This window comes from Delphinus delphis, chromosome 14 (assembly GCF_949987515.2).
Source record: "Delphinus delphis chromosome 14, mDelDel1.2, whole genome shotgun sequence".
Taxonomy (NCBI): Eukaryota; Metazoa; Chordata; class Mammalia; order Artiodactyla; family Delphinidae; genus Delphinus; species Delphinus delphis.
Window position 1 is genome coordinate 47420143 of NC_082696.1, and position 25831 is coordinate 47445973.

Consider the following 25831-nt stretch of genomic DNA (forward strand, 5'->3'; position numbering starts at 1 on the left):
TTATTCACCTTTTTAATTCACTGAGGTCCAGGCACCTAGTAGATAGTTAGGGCATATTTTTTTGTGGAAGTATAAGTAATAAACATCCAGTCTTAAGAATTAGGTCGAAAGTCTCATATTTGATTGTTTGCTACATTATAAATATATTGCCTCTTAGTTTTGCGTGCTTAGGAATGTATATTTGGGAAAAGGGCATGGTAGGCTTTTCCTACCACATTCTTCAAGCTTCAGAAATAATTTGAAAGGAGGAGACACTGCCACTTTGGAACATTTGTCCTCTACAATTTAAAATGCCTGTGAACACATTGGAAGCATTGGTCTTTTCAACTCTAAAAATCATAATTCTCTCAATAGAAGAGTGCACTTAAGTTACCGTGTCAGCAGTTTTGAGCTTTTGTTTTATTTAGAGTGAGGAGTGGGCTAGAGATCTAATGTTAAAAATAGAGAGTAAGCCCCAGGATGAAATGGTTACCCCACCTAGAAAAGGTGGTTCTGGCTTTCTCAGGCCAGTGTAACAAAGCACGATGTTGTCAACCTGAGCTAGGGCTGATTAGCCTCATCTGAATCTGAAAGGGAGCCCCCCCATCCTTCCTGTTGCCGTGCAAAGATGCTGAAAAAAATTCACAGAGAAAACAGATGGACTAATATGTGCTATGTTTCCCAGACGTCCTGTCCCCAGTGCCCCCAGAACAGTGCAATAATTGGGAATGAGGTTGAACAAGGAAAGAACAAAGGAGTAAAGTATAAAATGCTGAGGAAAAGCCAGCCAGAAGCTACTCTTTTTAATCTGCTTCTCTTCGTGTTTTTTCAAATGTGATTCTGTTCCGGTTTGCAAGGCAGAAATAGAGACACAGATGTAGAGAACAAATGTATGGACACCAAGGGGGGAAAGCGGGGGCGGGGGTGGGGGGGTTGAACTGGGAGGCGGGGACTGACGTGTATACACTAATATGTATAAAATAGATAGCTAATAAGAACCTGCTGTATAAAAAATAAAATAAAATTCAAAAAAATGTGGTTCTGTAGATAGTGACAAAGGAAAGAAATGCAGGGTCATTTTTTCCATTTTCAAGTAAAATTGTTATCTTGCACAATAGACTCACCAAGACTTGCTGTCATTCATGGCCTGACTCTCACTCTGCCAATTTCAAAAGGGAAGGCAGCCAGCCTATCCTTTTGCTGTTCTGTGGTGCTGGAGCCCCTTTCTTGCTTTTTAAAATAAGTTCCCCCAAAGTTGGAATGGTTGAAGGACAAGCCACTTATCTCAGCAATTCAGGAAACATTTCCAACTTGCCTTCCATGTTAGTTTTTTTTTTTTAAAGTCATGGATTGTATTGGTATGTTATGGATGGACTAATCAAGAAAGGAAAGAAGGAAGGAAAGAAAGGAGAGCAGAAAAGAGAGGGGATGAGCCTGCCTAACACTTCTTTTCTCACCAGGTGTTTCTTGGTTTACCTCTAGTACAGACAAGGCTTATCAGTATTGATACTATGGTCCTGTTACAGAAAGTCACAACTGAGGGAATCGGAAGCCATGTAAATAAAGCCAAGGATGGCTTCAAAATGGCCAAGTATATTAGTAGCAGTGGAACACAGTGTCACTACAGGTTCAGACATTAAACATGTCAGATTTAAATTAGATATAGCAGGGAAATTCTACAGAAATGGGGATGTAAACTTTGGGATTCATTCCAGGGGAGATCATGCACTATTTCTGGAGGTCTTCATCATAAGCAAGATTTCCACCCCTCTAGTGTAGGCATTTATCCCTATACTTTCTTAATTCCAAGTTGATTTCTACACATAGATTTCAAGCATATATTTATTTAAAATACTTATGGCGCCATGAATGCTATTTATCTTGTGCTGAAATTTTACCCTATTAGTTATAATTGAGTTACCTAAATTGACATTTTTTACCATTTAAGGAAAAAACTCTAGAATCATCAAAAAACTGTATAATTTGCCTGGGAGATGCAGAATAACTTCCAGAAGATAATTCGATGTTTTGAAAATAAAAAGAAACAGGGTAGAACCTGAACTAAAAGAATAACTTGTTCTGTTTGCCTTCCCTCAGGGTATTTGAGAACATTTGGGGTTTACCTCTTAATAAGGATCTGTTGGATTATTAAGGAGCTCTTAAGGTTTTTTTCCATGTTAGAAGTATAACCTTGGCATCTGAAACCCCCTTACTTGGATACACAGAGCAAGGGCAGCATCCTTTCTTTAGGGTCGCCCAGTCTGTATATCATAAATGTGATGTTATTGCCGTTACATTTTAGCTGTTGCTCCAGAAAGACTTGATCAGAAGGTACATCATCACATGTAAGAGATCAGCAGAAGGCATTTGGGCTGCAAATATTGAACAAATATTACGTTTTTAAAAAATTCATCTTCACCCATGAGTTATTAGTCCTTAGGAATTGGCCATAGACTTCAAATGCTAGTTCTGGAAGGAGTGTTCAAGCTTCTGTGGATCAAAGCATTGTACAGGCTAGGCCCAGGAGGGTGAGTGGCTTACCTGAGGTCACCAGCGGCTTGAGGAAGAATGGCAGTACAAATGTTTGCTTTTATTCACCTCCTAGGGAACATATTCCACTTTTGATCAAATACACCAAATCTTCAACTTGGGTTAATCTTTTCAACTACCAAGTATCTATCAGCGCTGTCTGATCAACATCTGACGAAACCGCAAATGCAGGCAATACAGATAGTTTAAAATTTTCTAGTAGCCACGTTAAAAAAGAAACAGATGAAAGTACTTTTAATAATGTATTTTATTTAAGACAGCATATTCAAACCATTATCATTTAAGCATATAATCAATATGTATAAAATGTATTAATGAGGTATTTTACATTCTTTTCTTCATACCAAGTCTTTGAGAACCGGTTACCAGCTTTACACATATCACATCTCAGCTTGTACCAGCCACAGGTACCATTTTGGACAGCTCAGGGCTACAGGCTGAACAGGCCCAAGCTTTGCACCAAACCGCAGACCCGTAACCCCTGAAATTGTAAATGTCTGAGTCTAGTTCACATTTCTTTTAATTTTTGCTCTTGGTATACCATGCTTGTCTGCTGAAGATCCAGAGAGAGGTAAGCAAGCATGAACTGCTGTAAAGTGAGTTTATCTATTGAAAACACTGTCCAGCCCTTGCTAAGATAGTGTTACTGTGTGATATATTACTCCTGCCTTCCTCTAATTCCATGAAGTTCTCCATTTCCTTAATGTCATAAGTTTCCTTACTAGCTGCAGCTGTTTCCTGTGGATAATGTTCTAAATGGCTTTTATTTATGAGATGCCTTGTACTGTAACTGCTGTCAGAATGAATATGTATTCCAAAACCTGTATCCCAAGTCAGTCTAATTAACTAGCTTCTAAGAAATAATTGTTAAACCTTAGCTGTAGCTCTCAACAGTGATAGCTCTCACTTTGACCTAATTACAAAATCTAATGGTAAAATATGTAAGGAGGGAGATCAAAGAAGAGGATTCCTTTGCTTTCCATTTGTTCGTGCATCATCTTTCACATCTCCCAACCGCCACCTCCAACCAGCCAGGCGAAGGCGCCACATGGAATAGTAATGAATGACTGTAGAAGCTGAGGATGTTTTGTTTTGCTCACCGTTGAAGTAGGAATAACAATAGTGCCTACTTCAAAGGCTTGTGAGAATGAAGCAGAAAGCGCAGCATCTGACACATGGTTAGTCCTCAACAAAAAACTCTAGCTGCTGTTATTATTTACTTTGCAGTTCATAAAAATAGGATGGACAGAATAGACAGCAAGGAAGGCTGCCAGCTTTTTTTAAGGACATTATCCACATGATTCTTGGAACAAAATCAGGCTCCAGCCCAGAGCTGAGAGCTTTCTGTTTTCAATGTGTCTTCAGCATGACTGTGCGAACCTACATCACTTCTAGCGATAATGGGAGTATTGGAGCTAAAATGACCAGTTCAGAGGACAGGCTGTGTACAATGACAAGGGAGGAGCTGACCCAGATAGGGTGTCATCAGAACAGTGTTTGTACCTGGTTTTCATAGCGAATTGCAACAGCTGTACAGGAGAAGACAGAATAAGTATTTGGGGTGTCATTTGAGATCTTTTGTGATTCTTCTTTAAACAGTTCCACAGAGTAAGGAAATAGAGTTTTTAGAATATAAGACTTTCAAGATAACCCCCTTCTTTCCTTACCTTTTGCCTCTGTGCCCAATAAACCCATTGGCTGGAGCTCATCAGCTCTCCTTGAAGCTTCCAGGTATCACCTCTTGGTTGAACAAAACTCAGATCACACCGAGTCGTTACTTGGCACTCGTGGGTGCATTTCTCTCTTTGAGAACTGGTGATTCTCACAATACTTTCAAATCCCTTCCTTTCTCTGCTGAACCCCCGCCCTCAGCTTACTGAAGTGCCGCTGGCCTGGAAAGTATTGACAACGAGGAGGGAAAACAATATAGACTCTTAGGCTGTGTGCCGGCCTCTGTGGACACCTTTTAGTTTTCTTAAGAATATTTTAGTGTCTAAATTATCTGTCTAACCCTTCATCCTGAGTACCTGGATTCTCAGTGAGTTGACATCTCTCTTTCGGGGGCCATTGTTCATCTGCTCCTGTGATCAGAACATAGAGCACTAAGACAGTTTATAAGGGGTGGTCTCTCTTGTCCTTCCTGATTTGCCTGAAGTTCTACCCTGTCGCTGACAGAGGATTCTGAAGACAAAGGCAACTCACAGTCAGTGCCTGACAGTGTGGAGAGCAGCAGCCACTTCGCCTGACCTGTACGCCCACACCTTTCCGTTATGCTTTGCCTCAGGTAGGCAGTTGCATCTCTGTTTAGCAAAAGAAGGGGCTGTTAAACACATGCCAAAGAGTGGTATCTTCATACCTTAGAATACTGCTCAGCAATGAAAACTACAATGAATAAAGCAATAAAAACTACTACACTACTCAGCAATCACGAACTACTGAAATATACATTATCATGAATAAATGTCAAAAATAAATAGACGCAAAAAGTGCATCCTGTAAGATTACGTTTCTGTGAAATCCTGGACCAGGATCTCTGGTGGTAAAAGTCACAACTGTGGTTGCCTGAGGTGGGGTTGTCTGCAAAGGGGCACTGACAGCTCTTTCTAGGGTGATGAAAATGTTCTCCCTCTTGATGGGGGTTTAGGTTACACAGGCATATACATTTGTCAGAACTGTATGTACATCTAAGATCTAGACATTGTACTGTGTGTGAAATATACTGAAACTTAAAAAGAAACTATGAAGAAAGAGGGAGGGAACTGAAAAATTCATCATACTTGCTAAACCTCCCCCAATGATTAGAAAGTCTCTCTTCATTTCTGAGATGTTTCTTCCAAGCTGGCTACCGGGTAGCTGTTCATCACCCCTTTTTGTACCAGGCGCTTAGCGTGGTAGCAGTTTCCTGTTTCTTTTGGTTTCTTCTTGGTGCCACACGCACAAATGGTCGGTCACACCTCAGAAGCATAGAGACTTCCTTTTCACAAAGATTGTCCTAGATTATGAGGGAGAAGTTGTGCAAGGGAGATCTATTACTTGAAGACTCTTTTTTGGGAGGCATATATTTACGATTGGTTGTGTTAATTCGGAAGAGCGCTCTTGAACCAGAACTCTTTCTGAAGTTTCCTGTGTTGTGAAATGCAGACATTTACATTAAATTTTAAATCTGTTACTCACCCCTCAGCCTCTCCCTCCAGTCCATCCTCCTTGCCTCTTAAGAAATCTTTCCGAAATACAAATCTATTGTGTAACTCTTGCTCAGAAACCCAGATGGCCTCCTCCCTCTGTCACATTTAGGACCCCGCCTAACTTTCCAGTTGCCCACCTGCACTCTTGGCTTTCGTCCCATCAAACAAGGCTGCTCCCTGGAATGCTCCTTCCTGGATCTGTGCCTTGTCAGAGCTGTTCCTCAGCCTGGGGAGCATTGAACCCACCCTGCTCCTCTACCTGTCCTTCCTCTGAGAACCTGTCCTAGCTTCCTTGGGGTAGGAGTGACCCATGTGTCCGAGCTCACAAGGTACCATGTGTGTTTCTCCAGGAGAGCACACTTGCCACATTGGAGAAGAACAAATTCTTTCCATGTCCACCTTCTCCCACTGGTTGGATGCTCTTCAGTGATGGGAATGCATTTTGCATCTTTGTATTCTGAGCACACTGCTGGGTACATAGTATTGATCAGAAGTGGTGGGTGGATAGGTGGATTGATTCATTCACTCACTCATTCATTTATTCATTCAGCACTGCAGCAGTCACCTTCTTTGTGAGACCTTGGAAGAGGAGACAGATAAGGACCAGAATGTCCCCAGCAAAAGCAGTCTTTCTGAGACAGTGTTACAGTATTCTAGCCCTGCTCTCTTTGCTTGCCTTTTCCAAGTGGTAACAAGAACCTGATGACACTTTCTGCCTGGATTGCACTTTCTACCTCTCCTTCTCTGCATGAGGGATTTTCTACCAAGTTCTAAGAAAGAGAATTATAATATACCCGTGATAATGTAAACCAGAGCTGGAAAAAAATGAAAACCATAATACAAATATCACCTGACAATAAATTCACTTTTTACAATTTCTAAATACCTTCACGTATATCACTTAGTTTTATCTTCACAGAAATCCTATGAATGAAGCAGGGAGGGCTAATTGTTCCAGCAGGCAGATGGGAAAACTGAGGTGAAATAAAGGCCAGATGATTTGCCCAGAGTCACACGTCTGGTTAGTGATAATGCCGAGACCAGAATAGAAGTCCATGTGTTCCCACCAGGCTGGGAGAGTGTTCAAAAGTACGAGTTCCCAGGAAGATCAAATAATTGCTGGAAAAGCACTTCCTATCTCCAACGAAAACAGATCTTTCCAGCTGAGTGCCCTCCCTAAGGCCTGAAGAGTATCATTCTTTTGTCTTCTGCATGAACTACCCAAGGCTGAGGGCCGCTGTGAACGCCGGGAGAATCAAGAGCGGCCACACGCTGCCAAAACACACTTGAAACGTACAGAATCGGTAACTGTCAGGGTAAATGGAAATTAGAGAACGTCTTCCCTTAAATTCTTGCTGGGACACAGGTCTGGAAACTAATACAGATACGGAGTTTTGTCACCCGTGCCTGCGTGTGTGTGTGTAAGTGACAAGACAGCTATTTCTGGGAGGCCACTGTAACATTTAAGACCAAACATTTAACAGTAGGATAATGGCTGCTGAGTCTGCATTTGCAGCTGCAGCTGCAGCATTGCTCTGGGGAAGGCAGGATGGCTATTCTCCAACGAGTCAAAGTGGCGAGAGTCAGGAACAAAAAGAGAACTTAGTCATATTTAATAACGCACAGTCCGATCTCATTCCCATGTTAGAAGCTTACCGCAGGGACAGCTCATTGGCTTTGAGACCAGGGTTCATTCCATGAGATCTTTCAGACCTTCTTTCTTCTATAATAAATAAAATCCTATGCATTTAACTGAGAGTGAAAGAGCCAGCTCTTTTCAGACATTGATAAATGAGTGGCTGTGATTTTTGTCTGCCTTACTGATTTGCTGCACAGAGGGGACTACAGTCACTCCAGATTTGAAATATATTCATAATTGTGTTAGAGCAAAGTTGCCTTTGATATCAAAATTTAACTGCTCTTAGGTATCCATCTCTGGGATCCTCTTGCCTTTTTTTTTTTTTCTTTTTCCTACATCCACTCTACCCTGTTCCCTCTTTTCCACTTATCTTTCGTGGGCTTTTTTGCGGTATGCGGGCCTCTCACTGTTGTGGCCTCTCACATTGCGGAGCACAGGCTCCGGACGTGCAGGCTCAGCGACCATGGCTCACGGGCCCAGCCACTCCACGGCATGTGGGATCTTCCCGGACCAGGGCACGAACCCGTGTCCCCTGCATCGGCAGGCGGACTCTCAACCACTGCGCCACCAGGGAAGCCCCCACTTATCTTTCTTTCAAGGTCTCCACTAGCAAGCTTTGTTAGCCAAAATGTACTGATATTTCACTGGTCACAGTTAGAAAATGAGCTTCTGAAAAAAAGAGACACCTATGGCCCTTGCAGAGGGCATGGGAAGGGCCTGGTCCTGTGAGCTGTCTTGGTTGAAGCCCTCATTCCTCTGATCCTACAGGCAGAATTACACAGAAAGTTTTTATTTTCATGTAAAACCTATTTATGCAGCTGCTTCAGGGATCTGGAATAAGACATATGGGGGAAAATCCTGAAGCAAAATAAGAAATACAGAGAGACAGATAAAACCACATTTTTTGTTGTTGATCCTGAAATAATCCACTAACTCTTAACCTTAATTTGGAATTCTGGTCAAAACCGTGATGTTAAAGAATGTCATCAAATCCCTTTGCAATCACAGTATTTACAAAAGCTTTCTCACACTTGGATCAAGTGTGACCACGATGTAGGACAAATTGTAACTTGTTGCTTGTGTGGGTGTTGTAGGTGTTGTGACCTTGTCACCAAGACTTTCTTGTCCCCCAGTCATTTCCTCATCAATAAAAAGAAAGGGGAACAATCACTAGTTTCTAGTTTATGTTTGACCTAAAATGGTAAGCGGTACATTCCCATGTTTGTATCTGGCTTTTGGCCTTTGATTTCAAATGATTCCTCAGTGGGACAGCTCTGTTCAACCACAAAGTCTGTTAGGTTCTTGCACCACAGAGCATGTGTGAATTCCCTGTGTTGGAAGCAGAGATTGATGATAAATTCTCCCTCTGCCACTTATCTCACAGATGACTTGCAGTGAGCCAGGCGTCGACTCAAATCGTCTTTACTCTGGGGTTGAAAGTTCCCAAAGGTTATGTAAATGAATAAACCCATGAATAAACTCTGGCTTCAGGCCCAGACGAAAGGTTGGCTGTTAATACTAGTATATACACTTTCCGTGTCGCTGGGAGAGTGACATCATGTTAAACCATTGCTTGGGGGTGTTTGTTTCTACATTGGGAGGCGTTGATTTGCCGCTCTGAACACCACAAGTGACAGCTTTTCATTCTATTCTCGAGGCTGGAGAATAAGCATGGACTTTATAATCAGAGATGTAGATTTGAAATCTGACCCCAGCACTTCCTAGCTGTGTGCTCTTAGGCAAATTCCTTAATCTCCCTGAGTTTAGGCTTTCTACAGTAAAATGGATTAAACAAACAAAATGTAGATGCCTAGCGCGATGCCTGGTGTAGCGTAGGCTCTCAAAATTGTTTCCTTTCCTTCTTTTCAGTAGAAACTTCTGGGAGGAAGCCTAAAAGGGTTTCCTCTGAATTCTTCCATTGAAGGTATTGTTCTAATCACTACCATTCCTACAAAAAGAATAAAACATTTCCAAGGGAGTCATGAGAGACAACATGGCTCAGCCTCATGGTTCTCAAAGTGCGGCCCCAGACCAGCAGTTCCGGAATCATCCAGGCACTTGTCAGAAATGCAATTTCCCAGGCCCCACCCCAAAGTCACTGACGCAGAAACTTTGGCAGTGAGGCCCCTCAGCCTATGTATGCGCAAGTGTTCCAGACCATTCTCAAAGGAAGTTGGAGAACCACTGGTGTCGTGAGAAGAACAGCAGACTAGCTTCTTACGTGTTCTGCTACTTAAGCCAGCAGCCATTTCTCCAGGCTGGCCCTCAGCCACCTCATCTCCGGAATGAGAGATGGGATTGAACCAGACATCCTCTGAGATCTCTTCCAGTTCTGGCATCTTGTGGTTCTGGTCTCAATCCAGCTGTATCAGGCAACATTTTCTTAGTGACCATACTGTAAAAAATAGAGGGAAAACAACTTTGTTTTCATTATTTCCAAGGTAGCACATTATTGTTGTATAAAATGAAAACAAGCAAGATGAAGAAACTTAGAACCATCCAGAATCTCTGTATCCAGAGGTGTTCTTTTACGCTGTGCTCTCCCAGGCCTTTTTTTTTTTATTGTGAATGCACATGTATATATCCTGTGGTCATTCAGCATCCGTCTACTGGGTGTCTGCTCTGTGCCAGACATAGTTTGGGGCCCTGTGGGTACACAGTAAACAGGAAAAGCCCCCATGGAGCTTTCATTCTCATGGAGGGAGGTAGACAGTAAACAAGAAAATAAATAAATAAGGTCATTTCTGAGAGTGTTAAGTGCTATGAAGGAAATAAAACTGAGTGATATGATAGAGTGACAAGGCAGTGGCCAGTTACGAGTTGACGCCGGGAAAAACCTTTCTGAGAAGGTGACATTTGAGCTGAGACCTGACTCCTGGGAAGCAGCCAGCTGTGTGGGAATTTGGGGGAAGAGCATTTCAGGCAGTGGGAAAAGCTTGTGCAGAGGCCCTAAAGGCAGCCCATCTGGCTAGAAAAGAGGCATGAAAGGGAGGCTGTAGCAGAGGAGGCCAGACAGATAGGCAGGGGCCAGAGCAGGGATGGCTGTGTAGCTTTAAATTTATTCTAAATGTAATAGGAATTCATTTTAAGACTAGGAGTGACTTTAAAGAAAAGTGTATCGCTGTGATTGCCGTGTAGAGGATGGATTATAGTGGAGGAGAATGAAAGCAGGAGAAGTAGGAGCATGTGTCTATCTAGTGTTTTGTAACTTGTGTTTTCGCTTGACTTTGAATCGTGAACATTTCCCAAGATTATTGATATTTTGCCACATTATCCCTTTTAGTGGCTGCATAGGAATCTGGTGTGATACCAGACTTTGTTAATCCCCTGTGGTGAGTACCTAGACTGTTTCCAGTTTTTTATTATCATGAATAACACTGTGAGTGTTGTTAAATCTCTTTGCACATCCTTGGTGTTTGCTTAGGAAAACTCCTGGAAGTACAAGTCTTTGGCCAACAGTAGGCTGCATTTGAAGAGTCTTTCTTCAATCTATTGGTTAGTTTCCTCTATAATTTTGTAACTGGGCATCCTCCAGTCACTTAACACTTTAGCTGATGAACTTTCATCAGGCTGGGACCAGAGAGGGGCAAATGAGGCACCCTCCTACAGCACATGATTTAGGGCATCCCCCCAAAAAACTCAGAAATCAAGATAAATAACATCTCAACGCAATCTTCTCTATCCTGCCTGCTGGGCTTATGGCTTCTCGCTAAACTTTGCTCCCAGGTCAAGTGCCTCACTCCATCTTAGACCTGACCCTGGAGGTCAGGTCTATAGGAAAAATATAAGCAAGGAATGATTTGTCTCTGGGTTTGAGTCTGTTTTTACTTATGCTATTTCAGAGTGACATCACTAACTCAGTTGTTAGCTACATAGTAACACTGTGTGCATCCATTGTTTTTCTCAAGTAAATGAGAAAATACAGATAAGTGACAGGCCATGGGTCTGAGATCCGTGTCCTTCACTTAGGAGGCCTGAGGGTCAGTTGTCTTAAGCTCTGTACTTTTCCCGGCTCGTGGATGGCTGTGATCAGGTGTGTGCCTCGTGGTCCCGTTCAACTGTCCTGTGGGTTGTAACCAGGAGGACTGCGTGGCTCCAGTGCAGGATTCGCCAGGAGCCCGTTGGGTGTCTAACTAGCCTAACCTTATGGGCCCGACAGTGGCCAGTTATTCTCTTCGTTCTGCTTTCGTTCTCTCTACCTTCTCAGGAGAACTGGAGGACTCAAAGTTAGCATTGGCGTTTATTTTTCTTTTAATGTAACAGAAAAGAGCAATTGGCCAGAATCCAAAAGTGAAAACTCTTCAAGTGACCAAATCAGTTTTCAGTTCCATATTGTGGTTTCCTTGTCTGCATTGCCACTCGCAGCCCCTGGTCTCCACCCAGAAGTCAGGAGCATTTTAGACTTCTTTCGGCGAAAAATTGAGGACACGACAGAACCTCTGTGTGTTGCAGGAGCCACTGTCCTCCCCCCTCTCAACCTCAGGGCTGTGTGCTCGCGGCATCGCTGACCTTGGATGCACAGACCTCTCCCGCGGTTTGTGTTAGCCTCACAAGGTTCACGGGCTGGGCAGCCCCTCACACCACAGAGCCGGGGCCACTGTCAGTGCTCTGGGGAGTCTGCACGCACTGCCAAGCAAAGTGTCTTTTTCCTCTGTCTTTTCCTCCTTTTCATTACTGAATCCAATGAGCCTATTTGCAGCAAACAATAAGTGGTGAGCACATAGGTCAGTGGGTAGGTATATGGTTAGCAGGAACGATCGCCATCAGCAAAAGCCACAGTCCAAAAACAGTCGACCCAAAATGTTGCAAAGCCACATCCCTCCAGATCATCCGGTTCTGGTCAGAGGGTTCATGTCTAATCTGGCTGGCAGAGTCCCCTGCTCTTACCTCAGCATAGGTAAAGGAGAAGGCCCAAGTGACTCCTGCTCAGGTGAGTTTGAGATGTTGGCCCTCCCAGCATCTAGCATCTGATTGGTTCCAGCAGCCCCACTGGTCTGTGAAGGTCCCTGTGTGTCGGGAGAGATCCTGCGGTCAGGTGACTCAGGCCCTGTGGCTGAGCGGTGTGACGGGAGATGCTGATGATGCTTCACGGAGCCACGGAAGTGATCCGTGAGGAATCGGAATATGGCCGCCCCAAACCCACCTGTTCCTTATTCCCTTTAAGCTGATTTCGTAGCAGTCCAGGCCAAGAAACTGCCAAGGATGCCAGGGCTTTCAGAGCCGTCCCTTCATGGTTCTGAGGAAGTCGTGGAGCTGAATAGAACCCTTTTGTCCCGAGATCCATGTGCTTTTCTCTGTGTTATGTGTCATCAGAGTAGGGCTTCTGAAAAGTCTATGCTTGAACATTATATCAATATTTAGGTGAAAATTAGCTTATTACGTGCAAAAATTGCTGTTCAACTGAAGTGCCTTTGTTTTAGTGACCCCTGAAATTGGGGTCACTAAATTGATGGTGTGATTCAGACTGAGATTTTTAACCCAACGGCTACACTAAAAGTTCCTTTTTCTCTCTGAAAGATAAGCAACCCTCCAATCCCCACCTTCCAACTAACATTAAATAACGTGAGTATCGTTGACTGTTGTCATTCCTTTTGAAAACTCTAGGCAGTAGATTATTTCTTGAGTTGAAACCAAGTAAAGGTTAGGCAGAAATTCAGCTTTCTCCTGTCTTCATTTGCTTTTTTATTTTCTTTTAACTTCTATCAGCATAATTCATTTTGTTGTCTACTCAGTTAAACTTGTTAAATGTTATCCCTAATCCACGGCGATTCGTTTGGCCATGTGACTGATCACCAGTGATGGCAGACTGGCAGTCCATCTCCTGGGCTGCCAGGAAGCCAGTGGATGTCATTTGCACCTGGGATACAAAGTCATGACCTGAGAGAGCCCCCAGGCTCCAGCGTGCCTCCTGTCCTCATATACGTGTGCCTGTTACATCTACAGCTTACTGAGCACCTGCTGTGTGGCCAGATAATGGTCTAGGTGCTGTCTACTAATTTGAACCAAATGAAATTGATGTTTTCTTTCTTTAGATCAAAGGTGATCAGGTATCAGGATAGCTTCCTATTAGTAATTAATAGTAGAGTATATCTATTCTTATTTGAAACATTGGCATAATCTACATTTTACATGGCAGAAAGCAGAATAATTTTGGTGACCTACTCAAGATATAAACTGTTCCCTCACTCATGGCTTTCTACCCTCTGACACCCTGAGGTGATGAGAAGTGAGGAGGAAGAAGAGGTGAGGAGGAAGAAGAGGAGAGGAGTGGAAGGAAATCCATCTCAGAACTGAAGGAGTGGAATTAAAACCATTAAAAGAAAAATCAGGGCCTCCCTGGTGGCGCAGTGGTTGAGAGTCCGCCTGCCGATGCAGGGGACATGGGTTCGTGCCCCGGTCCGGGAGGATCCCACATGCCGTGGAGTGGCTGGGCCCGTGAGCCATGGCCGCTGAGCCTGCGTGTCCGGAGCCTGTGCTCCGCAGCGGGAGAGGCCACAACAGTGAGAGGCCCGCGTACCACAAAAAGAAAAAAGAAAAATCACTCCTGTCTCTCTTCCACGTGCCTAAGTAATGGACTGCCCAGCCTGGGCCTCCCTTGAGAGGGTCCTGGCTGGGCAGAAGGCGGGCCTCTCCAGTAGGGACCACAGCAGCCCACGGGAGACAGAACCCTGGCAGGGCTGTGGGCATAAGGCCGAGTCCTGTGGAGATGGGCTCTGTGCGGCCCAAGCTCCGTTTATATTGACGTCAGCCCGTCCCCTTGACTTCCTCCCAACCGAAAATCGGGTCCCACACGTGTGCATCTGGCCAGAACCCCACATTATTATGAGTTGGTAATTTAAGCGAAACAAATTGCCTCCGCCCTCAGTACATAACTGATGCTGAATAACAGGGCAGGTTTCAGGTGCCCAGAGGAATCTGTAGGCTGTTGACACCTTGGAGATATTTTTAAATCTAAAAGAACAATAGCTGCGTGGTAATCTGTACTTTGGCCTGGGGACATTTCAGTTTCAAAATAGGAAGGTTATGGGAAGAGACCAGCAGAGGGAGACCTTCTAGCCAGTCTGTGCACTTTCTCCATTTGTCTTTAGAGATGGTGCAAGCCATTCTTGGCATCAGGAGGAGGAATGAATGGAGGGGAGGGCGACAGAGGCCCTGTGACACACCCTCCCTGAACCAGAGCGGCCAGCGGCAGGAGAAAGGCGGGGGCAGCTTCACACAGGAAGGCAGAAAGTTTCCTTCGCTTCTTTAGAAGAGGTTCATTATCTCACTTCCTGTCCATCATCATTTGAAAGCGTTTATTAAAGGCCAGGTTACACCAGGCGTTGCCCTTGTGTTGGACTCAGTTCACCAAGGATTACAAGCACCGATGCCTGTGGAAAAGTGTTCACGGAGAGGACGCGCCACCTGTGTGTGAAAGAAAAACTGGCTCTTCACCAGGGCTCACGCTTCAGCCTCATTCCTGGCAGGGAACACACCTTCAGAGCAGCCTCCTGAAGGGGTGGGCGATTTGGGGCTTTCTGCTGAACGTGAAGATGATGATGATAATCATGATGACGATGATGCTGGCTCCAGGCACCTCACAAGCTTAAACCTCGCCCAGCCAGCCAGGGGTGATAGAGAAGGAAGAGGAGGAAACAACGGTGAACTTGCCCAGATCCTCAGGCTCTAGCTGTCTTTGACCAGATCGGATCCGCACCCCGAGGATAGTCCCACAACCGTCAGGCTTGACGTGCCTCTCGCCATCACTCCTCCCCCAGGAGCTTTCCTGTGGCTACAAACACAGGTCCAAAAACAGATTTGAGTTGAAATTATAAACCTTCAATCCCAGACCCTTGCAGTAGAGTGAGACCCACACATCACCTGTGGATCTGTAACAATACAGGTTCCTGGGCCTCCCAGACCTGCAGAGCATACATAATCCCTAGTTCATATAGGCGTGTTTCTTTAGGGTGTTTGTCTAGGAGTGGAATTGCTGCTTGTCAGATAGATGCATTTTCATCTTCACGAAATAATGTGAAGTTGTTTTTCCAAAGTTGTACCAATTTACTTTCCACCAGCAGTATATGTGAATTCTGTTGTTCCTCAATTTCACTAGTACTTGGTATTGGCAGACTGAAAATTCTGCCAATAGCTTTACTCCTTTATGTTGGAATTACAGTACAGAAATGAAAGAGGAGTTCGGGGGTAGGTTTGGTTTGGTTTGGAAATGAATGTTGCTTTTGTCACCTGGCCTAAGTGAGAAAGCAAAAGTGCTCTGCTACCGAAAAAGTGATAAAATTGCTTGTTTTGCCAAGGGGAAGCAGAGTCAAAAGGAAAAGAGAGAGAAATTTATTTGATCCATTATTTTAAGCTGAAGAAGAGTCACATGTCTGAGGCACAAAAGAAATCATTAAAAGAATGGCAGGGAGGATTAACCAGCAAGCATGTTAGAACAGAAACAGATTTAAAACGGTTGAGGTATAGTTAAGAAAAAGTTAGTAAACAGCTTAGTAGATTTGGAAGGCAGGAACTGGTCTAAATAACCAGTCCATTCTATAAGAGATACATAGATCCACTAATGTTTTAAGCAACATTTTAATTTTAGTAATGGAACCTATGTAGAAAATGCAAATCTTAGAAGAGAGGCAGGATGGTTAGGAAATGGGAAGGGTATAAAAAGGAGTGCATTCAGGCAATGCGTGTCCAGATTAAAAATGAAACCTGGTAGAATAGTGAACACCAAGGATGTGTAGGCTGGTGATACACAGGACAATTGTTGTTTCACTTGGGCTGCTAATCAGCATGTCGGGTCAGCCTTTGTCAAAAAGAATTACACAGGGCTCATTCCAAGCGTGTACCATTGTGACTCGCTGAGTCCATTTGAGTCGCACTGAACCAGAACTGGGGCCGAGCATGACGCCACACTTGGGTCATCATTACCTGGAGTCTATAAAGCAGCTCCCCAGGAGCTCGGTGTGAACACTGGGGACAGGCCAGTTCTGCCTGGCACTGGGACAGATTACTGCTGCTCAGAGCTGCCGATGGTGGACGAACAGAAGTTTCCATACCCTGTCCATGGTGAGCCTATAGATGTAAGCAGAGCTGACATGGCTAAAACATGGGCCATCTTCTGACATTAGCCCAAAGAATTTGCCCATGTTACAAATTTCATGTAAAACGGAGATATACCTGCCACTTCTGCATCATGATAAAGACGATCTTGTTTGACTTGATGGAGTAAACTGTCCAAAGTTGGAGGGTTTGGTGGGCCCCTGTTTCCCTTACACTCCCCCGCACCTCTAACCTTAGCACCTTCTTCAGGCTCCTCTTGTGGCTATCGGAGGACATTGTTGGATATTAGCTGTCACATACCTTTTTAGTGGGGAGTTTTTGTCTTTCTCCAGATGTCTTGCATTGCAGATGTCTGTCTATCGCTGTTGTCTGTTTTGTCATTTTTAGACAACCATCTACACAGCTGCAGTACAAGCCTCCATCCTACCAGCCCCAAGAGATCTTGGGGTTCTTTCTGTGACAGGGCTCTCAGAAAATGTAACTTACACGGTCCCATATAAATTGCCTCTGCAGCAATATGGACTCAGATCTTTATTCTTACATGCAACAAAAGCTACAGCTTTGCTACAGTTGGGGATGATTTGTGAGGAATGACTTACGCATAGACCGGTAGCTAGAATGGATAGAGTTGCTAGTCCAGCTGAGGAAGTCACGTCTTACTCAGATGCCTCTCCATCTGCCTGTGTGCAGTCCCTTCCCACTCTCGACTGGCTGTGTGGCTCCCCTGTGCTTCTTTTCTCTTCCCTGTTTCAGTGTGTGTCTACCAAGACCCAGCTTCCTCCCACTTAATACGGGACAATATCAGCTGGATAAGGTACACATGCTTTAGCCTGCTAGCCCATGGCTAGGAGTATATATCTTAGATTCAGCCAGGTCTGGGTTAAAATCCAAGTCAACTTAGCTTGAGTCCTTGGGCAAGTAACTTGACCTTCCTACACTTATTCCCCCATCTGGAAAGTAGTGCCAATGATAATAATACCCAGTTCACGGGCTGCTGATGGATCAAAAGAGATAATTTGCTTATTGCATGTAGCAGAGCCTCGGGTACCATGGTGAGCACTCCGTGGAACAGACATGGAGTTGGTTATGATCTGGCTTCATTTCTAGCTACCTTCCCAGCTGCACACATCCATTCCATTAAACTGTAAGCTCCTTTTGAGCAGGAGAAGCCTGGCTCCTTCACTCTGAAGCCCGGAGCCTCGCAATATGCCTGGCAGGTGTTTCAGTGCTCTGTAAAACTAGGGCCAAATCAAGTAAGCCGCATGAAGCCGTGCTGTACCACACCTCTGCTTTTCACATGCTGCCCACCTCCTTCTCCTCCGGCCAATGTCCAGTCACCTTCACAGCCGCCAACCTGGATGATTTCGGGCTCCGGCTGCGCTCTCTCCCCAACCCGAGTCCGTTGGTTCACTTGCTTATCTCCCTCCTAAGTATATATAAGCTCCTCGAAGGCAGGGCCTTATTTACTTGACTCTATCTCCACAGCCCTTGGCACAGTGACTGTCACTTAAGGAAGATCAGAATGTGTTTGCTGAACAAAGGCTGGAGGTAGGGCTGAATGTAAATAAAAGGATGTGTGCAGAGAGACAAGAATGCAAGGGAGAGGAAACAGCTGAAAACTGGTGATTGGTTACTATGGTGATTTCTGAGTAACTTCTGTTTGGGAGGATGGGAGAAGTTTTGTTCTTGTTTCTGTTTTCTTCTTAACTTCATCTCCAGCAGCTCAGGAGGAGAACAGCTGTACTTAGCAACCCTAGGGTAGAGCCAGAGAGAAATGGAGCTGCTGTGTGGCAAGGGAGGAGGTGGGTTAAAACCAAAGCAGGGCATCAGTGCCTGAGCTGCTTGAGCCAGATCATGAGTTACTCTTCATTTTAGCAACAAAGGGAAGGGGAGGACATAGTCGGGTCTTCTGAAAACCACAGTAAGAAAGAGTACTTTAAGCCATAGTGTAAAAAATAAAATAAAAACTATAGGACATAGCAACGCCCAGCTCCTGTCACATCATTAAATCTATCTTTTAATGAGGAGCAGAGCATGTTTCTCAAAAGGCAACATGGGGTAATTAGATCCAGGTCCTACTGAGTGGGTAACTCTGGGAAAGTTACTTAAATTCTGTGAGCCCAAGATTCCTTACTGTGGAATACCCTTTCAAAGTTGTTCTGCAGATTGAATGAAATACCATATGTGAAGTACCAAGAAGAAAATAAGTTATTAATAAATGGTAGCTATTGTTACAATTCATTTTGGTTGTTATCCTACTAACCTGCCTTAATCCAAGTTTAACTGTCAGTATCAAAGGAGGTCAGAAGCTCTGACTGGTTTTAGAGTCTGGGGAAAAAGCAAACAAGCGGTCAGCAGAGCTTCCCTTTACCTCTGTGTTAGATTTACTTCCTCCTTGTGTTGGGGTACAGGCCACCTGTTATAACAAAAAGACTCAGTCTCACTTCCCCCAGAAAATTAGTGGCTCACACAGGATGGATATTCATGCCTCTCTCATGTTACCCTCAAGATCAGAGCTTTAGGGTGGTTGAAGCTGTGCTCCACAAGGCCTTCCAGGGCCCAGGTTCCTTCTGTCCTACTGCTCTGCCATTCCCTGGTGGGTTGCCATCCTCTGCCTGGTTAATGCCAGTTTACCGGCACCACATCCACTTTCCAGCCCACAGGAAATGGGAAAGACAATGGAGGGCAACCCAGTCTTTCTGAAGGAATGCAAGAGTTGAGTGTATAGCATCCACTGTCAACCAGTTGGCCAGAATTAAGTGACATGGCCACACATAGCTGCAAGGGAGTCTGAAAATTTTAGTCTTCAGCCTAAAACTCTGTTACTTTGGAAGAAGTGGGGTGGATTTGGTGGCACAGCTACAAGTCTGCCACACCCCTCACCAGCTTTTATCCTGTCAGTAGGATACTACTACTCATTTATTTTCAGTCATGTGGATTTGGGCCTCTGTCCCTTCAGGCCCAGGGCAACCCTATCTGACACCAGAATCCTGCAAGCTCTCAGAAAAAGGGAAGATAAACAGCTGTGCTGTCATCATTAAGGAGATAACCTCAAGTTCAATTACTCTGCAAGACAACACTCTGAGAAAAATCATAATCTGCCTCATGTATATGCCAAGCAAAAAGTCACTACTGAATTGCTTTACCATAAATTTTATAATAGCGTTTATAAAATGTTTGCTGGTATATAAACCAAGTCTTCCCTTTTTGGATTTGTTAACATACATCTGACTGGATTTCACCTGCCAAGTAGGTCATCAGCAAGTGATCTAGCCCACATAACCCATGTTCCTCCCATATAAAGTGGCCACAATTTGTCATCCCAAATACTGTTTTTATGGCTGCTGGGGAAAGCATCACTGACTGCCTTCAGTGGACTCCGTGTTCTCCTCTTCCTGCTTGTTATCTCCCTCCTTTAATTTCCTTGTGTCTGTGTTGGTACTCAGCTTGTGTTCATGAGTGAGACCTCTTGAGAAGGCTTCACTGGAGCAGGTACCACATAATCAACCAGCCTGGGCCCCCCAGGGGTAAGGAATGTAAACTCAAGGGAAGGCAGAGACTGTCCTCATTTCCTTTAGGCGAGGAGGTGGTGGGAGGAGGCTGCCTAGAGGCGGTTGGCCTCTCTGCTCCCTTTGTCCCCGTCATCACTGTCACAGTGGTTCCTTGTCCCGGTAGAGGCCGGGGAATTAGAGAGGGGTCAGTTTTCTGACAGCTACTTTATCAGCATTCACACCAAAACAGCTGCTGAGAAGCTTTGAAATTCTAAACCACTGCAAGGGATGCAAAAGTTATGACTGCTGGTGTCGCTGATTCCTTGCAACTTGAGAAAGTGCCAACATAAAGATCCAGGGGAGGAGGGACCAGGCTTCATGTCCTGCTTCAAAGAAAAGGCGTCAGCCTCAGTTCCAAAAACAAGGCAAATGGCCCCAACACCAAATTCTCAGGGCAATAGATTTTGATGGGCTCTGACTTCATAACCAGATAAGTAATCGGTGGAAAGCGGAGGCGCGATCAACACAAACATGAGCTCAAGGGCAAAAAGAAGAACAAAAATATGCTTATTCAGAGTCCATTCTGTTTCTTTAAAGCAATGGATCTTCTTGGCTGGAACTGGTGAATTAAAGGAAAAAAGAATTCACTGTTTTTTTAAAGCAGGAGGCCGCATTTGCAGAATCATCTGGCAAGGAACCTCTGTAGAGACTGGAAAGATTGGCAGAGCTGGTTCTTGTCCGGCCTTGGAGAGTGAACCCCCTCGGCTTTCATTCTCTGCGTTGGTGGGGAGGGGGTGTTGATGACGCCTTGTGCGTCACAACAGCCGCTTTGTGCTAATGTATCTTCTTGTGGCTCCGCCAGGTGACAGCCTGACCCTTGGGCCCTTGGCCTTTTAAGCGCAGAAAGCCAGTCTCTGCCACTCTGGCCCAGATGTGACACTGACTTTCCCATTTCACTTTGCTGGTTCATGAATAGAAGCCCACATTTTTGTTTTTATTTCTGTTTTTCTGTGGTTGTTTTTATAGAACAGAGCCAAGGAGAGTGGAAAGAGGCTTAACTCTAAAGATCTACATTAGGAAGAAACATCTTTGTCGCATCTTTTGTGTTTCTGAAAAACTTCAGGTTGAATAAACCAGTGCTGGTTACTATTCCATGCCCCGCTTGGATTGCCCCAGTTTCTAGGGATTGTGGCTCAAAAGTCAAAGCATCAGAAGGCCAGGCTGAACGTCCCAAAAGGAAAGGGTGAAGGCAACAAGATGAAAATGAGAGCAAAATACAGAATTTTTCTGCCTGGTGCCCTAAACAGGTCCCTTTGCCTGTAACAGGCATCCAAAGAACAACAGTACTTTGCTTCATCCTCCACCCCTTCTTAGAGTCGTGCCAATGTGGGGTCTTCAGGCCCTCACTTACAGAGAGGTCCTCAGTAACCAGAGCTCCTTGGTTGCGTTTCAAGGGTGACCTGAACGAGTACTGTCATCCTGGGTTTACTGGGTTTCCCCAGGTACCTAGGAACATGGGACCCAGAGATTCTCAAGAACCCACTAACCCAGCCACCCCATTCCTGATTCTATTATCCCAGGTTCTGCCACTTGCCACCTACATGGTCCTCTGAGTTGATTATATATCACAGCTTTGCTTAATCTGTGCCCCTAATTAGATTTTTATTGGGGGTTCTATGTGCTTTCGCCACTCACTCTCAGCTCTGCTCCCTCACTGCCTCTTCCCAGCACAGATGTGATGAAAACACACTCAGAAGTCTCTCTGTCCTTTGGTACCTTTAATCTTGACACCTTCTGGAAGGAGAGGTTGCCTCTTAACAGGCTTGGGAATCAATCACTTTCTCTACCTCTCTTAATTTTTCAGTTCACAATGCATACTTCATCATTGTGTGGTTGCTATCAACTTATATACAAATTAAGTCAGTAATTGATAAGATTAAAAGGACCTTTCTTATTAACAAGTAAAGGTGATTTAGTCTCATTTTTAAAACTGGTGGATTCAGTATAGAAAATCTGAGAAATAAAGAAACAGAGAAGGAAGAACATCATTCATAGCATTATCCCCTACATACCACCAGCAAGCATCATGGTATCTTTCCTTCCAAAGAATTTGCTAGGCATTTGTTATATACTTGCAATCATGTGATCCTTCTTAGTATAACAGGAAAATATTATAATATTTTCCATTAATTATAATATTAATGAAAAATATTATAATATTTCCATATTACTAATAATTTTTTGTAAGTATAAGTTTCAGCTTGTGCTTAACTTTACATTATGGCCTTACAATATGCTTAGCCGTTGCCTTCTTAAATAATTAGCATATTTATAATTTTTCAAATTATAAATAACACTTCATAGGATCTCTTCATGTGTCTTTTTTTTTTTAAGTCTCTAGCACAGATTTAGAGGTTAAAGAGCAGACCCATTTTTAAGATTTTTTGATAATATTGAAGTTGGTTTACAAAAAGTTATACGTTAATTCCTGCTTCTACCAGCAGTGTATGAGAATAGTCATCACTATTGGGCAAACATCTTTTTAAATGTTTGTTAATTTAGAAGTGAAAGTATCTCACTAATCTAAATTGTGTTTCTTTGATTACCACTGAAGGGAAATATATTTCACAAGCTGTTTTTTACTTTCTTTGAATTGCCAATTCACATGCTTTCCCATTTACCTAATCTTAGAGTTTTCTTATCTATATAAATTCCTTATGTGTTAAAATGTTAACCCAAGAGAATTGAAAGCATATGTCCACACCAAAGCTTGTTCATGAATGTTTACAGCAGCACTATTTATAATAGCCAAGAAGTGGAAACAAACCACATGTCTATCAGCTGATGATTGGTAAGCAATAAGTGATATATCCATTCAATCAAATACTTTTCAGCCATAAAAAGGAATGAAGTACTAAGTCACGCTACAAACTGAATGAATCCTGAAAATGTTACGCCAAGCAAAAGTAGCCAGTCAAAAAATCCATGTATTACATGATTCCATTTATGTAAAATACTCAGGGAGCTTCAAGATGGCGGAAGAGTAAGATGCGGAGATCACCTTCCTCCCCACAGATACATCAGAAATACATCTACATGTGGAACAACTCCTACAGAACACCTACTGAACGCTGGCAGAAGACCTCAGACCTCCCAAAAGGCAAGAAACTCCCCCACGTACCTGGGTAGGGCAAAAGAAAAAAGAAAAAACAGAGACAAAAGAATAGGGACGGGACCTGCACCAGTGGGAGGGAGCCGTGAAGGAGGAAAGGTTTCCACACACTAGAAGCCCCTTCGCGGGCGGAGACGGCAGGTGGTGGAGGGGGGAAGCTTCAGAGCCCCTGAGCAGAGCGCAGCCACGGGGTACGGAGGGCAAAGCGGAGAGATTCCCACACAGAGGATCGGTGCCGACCAGCCCGAGAGGCTTGTCTGCTCACCCGCCGGGACGGGCAGGGGCTGGGAGCTGAGGCTCGGGCTTCGGAGGTCGGATCCCAGGGAGAGGACTGGGGTTGGCTGCGTGATCACAGCCTGAAGGGGTTAGTGCGCCACAGCTAGCCGGGAGGGAGTCCGGGGAAAGTCTGGAGCTGCCGAAGAGACAAGAGACTTTTTCTTGCCTCTTTGTTTCCTGGGGCGCAAGGAGAGGGGATTAAGAGCACTGCTTAAACGAGCTCCAGAGATGGGCGCGAGCCGCAGCTCTCAGTGCGGACCCCAGAGATGGGCGTGAGACGCTAAGGCTGCTGCTGCCACCAAGAAGCCTGTGTGCGAGCACAGGTCACTATCCACACACCCCTTCCAGGGAACCTGTGCAGGCCGCCAAGGCCAGGGTCCCGTGATCCAGGGACAACTGCCCCGGGAGAACGCACGGCACGCCGCAGGCTGGTGCAACGTCACGCTGGCCTCTGCGGCCGCAGGCTCGCCCCGCATCCGTACCGCTCCCTCCCCCCAGCCTGAGTGAGCCAGAGCACCCGAATCAGCTGCTCCTTTAACCCCGTCCTGCTGAGTGAAGAACAGACGCCCTCAGGCGACCTACCTGCAGAGGCGGGGCCAAATCCAAAGCTGAACCCCAGTAGCTGTGAGAACAAAGAAGAGAAAGGGAAATCTCTTCCAGCAGCCTCAGGAGCAGCGGATTAAATCTCCACAGTCAACCTGATGTACCCTGCATCTGTGGAATACCTGAATAGACAACGAATCATCCCAAATTGAGGAGGTGGACTTTGGGAGCAACAATATATATATATTTTCCCTTTTTCTCTTTTTGTGAGTGTGTATGTGTATGCTTCTGTGTGGGATTTTGCCTCAATACCTTTGCTTTTACCATTTGTCCTAGGGTTCTGTCTGTCTGGTTTTTTTTGTTTGTTTTTTTTTTTTTACTTTTTAAAATTTTTTTCTTCATTATTATTTTTTATTTTAATTATTTTATTTTATTTTATACCCTTCCTTTCTTCCTTCCTCCCTCCCTCCCTTCCTTCCTTTTCTCCCTTTTATTCTGAGCCGTGTGGATGACAGGCTCTTGGTGCTCCAGCCAGGCGTCAGGGCTGTGCCTCTGAGGTGGGAGAGCCAAGTTCAGGACACTGGTCCACAAGAGACCTCCCAGCTCCACATAACATCAAATGGTGAAAATCTCCGAGAGATCGTCATCTGGACACCAAGACCCAGCTCCACTCAACAACCAGCAAGCTACAGTGCTGGACATCCTATGCCAAACAACTAGCAAGACAGGAACACAACCCCATCCATTAGCAGAGAGGCTGCCTAAAATCATAATAAGGCCACAGACACCCCAAAACACACCACCAGATGTGGACCTGCCCACCAGAAAGACAAGATCCAGCTTCATCCACCAGAACACAGGCACTAGTCCCCTGCACCAGGAAGCCTACACAACCCACTGAACCAACCTTAGCCACTGGGGACAGACACCAAAAACAACAGGAACTATGGACCTGCAGCCTGTGAAAAGGAGACCCCAAACACAGTAAGTTAAGCAAAATGAGAAGACACAGAATCACATAGCAGATGAAGGAGCAAGGCAAAAACCCACCAGACCTAACAAATGAAGAGGAAATAGGCAGTCTACCTGAAAAACAATTCAGAATAATAATAGTAAAGATGATCCAAAATCTTGGAAATAGAATGGAGAAAATACAGGAAACGTTTAACAAGGACCTAGAAGAACTAAAGAGCAAACAAACAGTGATGAACAACACAAAATATGAAATTTAAAATTCTCTAGAAGGGATCAATAGCACAGTAACTGAGGCAGAAGAACGGATAAGTGACCTGGAAGATAAAATAGTGGAAATAACTACTGCAGAGCAGAAAAAAGAAAAAAGAATGAAAAGAACTGAGGACAGTCTCGGTGACCTCTGGGACAACATTAAATGCAACAACATTCACATTATAGGGGTTCCAGAAGAAGAAGAGAAAAAGAAAGGGACTGAGAAAATATTTGAAGAGATTATAGTTGAAAACTTCCCTAATATGGAAAAGGAAATAGTTACTCAAGTCCAGGAGCACAGGGAGTCCCATACAGGATAAATCCAAGGAGAAATATGCCAAGACACATATTAATCAAACTGTCAAAAATTAAATACAAAGAAAACATATTAAAAGCAGCAAGGGAAAAAAATCAAATAACACACAAGGGTATCCCCATAAGGTTAACAGCTGATTTCTCAGCAGAAACTCTGCAAGCCAGAAGGGACTGGCAGGACATATTTAAAGTGATGAAGGAGAAAAACCTGCAACCAAGATTACTCGACCCAGCAAGGACCTCATTCAGATTTGATGGAGAAATTAAAACCTTTACAGACAAGCAAAAGCTGAGAGTTCAGCACCACCAAACCAGCTCTACAACTGCTAAAGGAACTTCTCTAGGCAAGAAACACAAGAGAAGGAAAAGACATACAATAACGAACCCAAAACAATTAAGAAAA

General features: G+C 44.3%; 1 protein-coding gene across 6 annotated transcripts in view; it reads left to right on the forward strand.

Moving 5' to 3' along the window:
• The window catches only part of FYN (FYN proto-oncogene, Src family tyrosine kinase), a 208261-nt gene that overhangs the window by 117152 nt on the left and 65278 nt on the right, over nt 1-25831 (forward strand). For 2 of the 6 annotated variants that reach the window (XM_060030067.1, XM_060030070.1), the window contains one exon: nt 22917-23055. The exons of the other annotated variants lie outside the window; for them this stretch is intronic. The gene's annotated coding sequence lies outside the window, so the exon portion shown is untranslated. The remainder of the gene's footprint in view (nt 1-22916; nt 23056-25831) is intronic. 6 annotated transcript variants of the gene reach the window in all.